The sequence below is a fragment of the Myotis davidii genome, unplaced genomic scaffold (assembly GCF_000327345.1).
Source record: "Myotis davidii unplaced genomic scaffold, ASM32734v1 scaffold1509, whole genome shotgun sequence".
In the NCBI taxonomy this organism is placed as follows: Eukaryota; Metazoa; Chordata; class Mammalia; order Chiroptera; family Vespertilionidae; genus Myotis; species Myotis davidii.
In genome coordinates, this window is record NW_006299480.1 from 1,107,953 (window position 1) to 1,108,503 (window position 551).

Genomic DNA, 551 nt, shown 5'->3' on the forward strand with positions numbered 1-551 from the left:
TGTTAGCATATTGTTTTTGTATATCTCCTAGATCCTCTAAGACAAAAGCCATCTAAAAATGCATTAGGCTCAGATTCTTATACAAAGAACGATGCTTATCCAAAACAATGCAGCAGACTCTAACTGGAGGCAGAGCACAGCTGTTGGGGGTGTCAGAGAGAGTGTTCATTGAGACAGTAATATACGTGATCATAGGTAGGGGGGGATGCACACACCTCTGCTGATACTCTATCATTTTCCCATGATCTCATAGATTTCATAAACCTTGCTTGCTAGGGTGAAGGAGTCCGGGGGCGGGGACGCCTGAGGATGTGGGGAGCAGCTGGTGCCGCACCGGTGCCAGGATCGCGGGAGAATACAGAACTTTCCTTGGAGGCTGGACCGGAAGGCGGGAGGCGGGTCTGGATGTTGGGCCCGGTAGGAACGGCTGCCTGTTCCCGGACAGCGGACGAGGAGGAGGTCATCCAGTACGTGGTGGGCACCCTGCAGCCCAAGCTCAAGCGCTTCCTGTGCCACCCGCTGCCCAAGACCCTGGAGCAGCTCATCCAGCG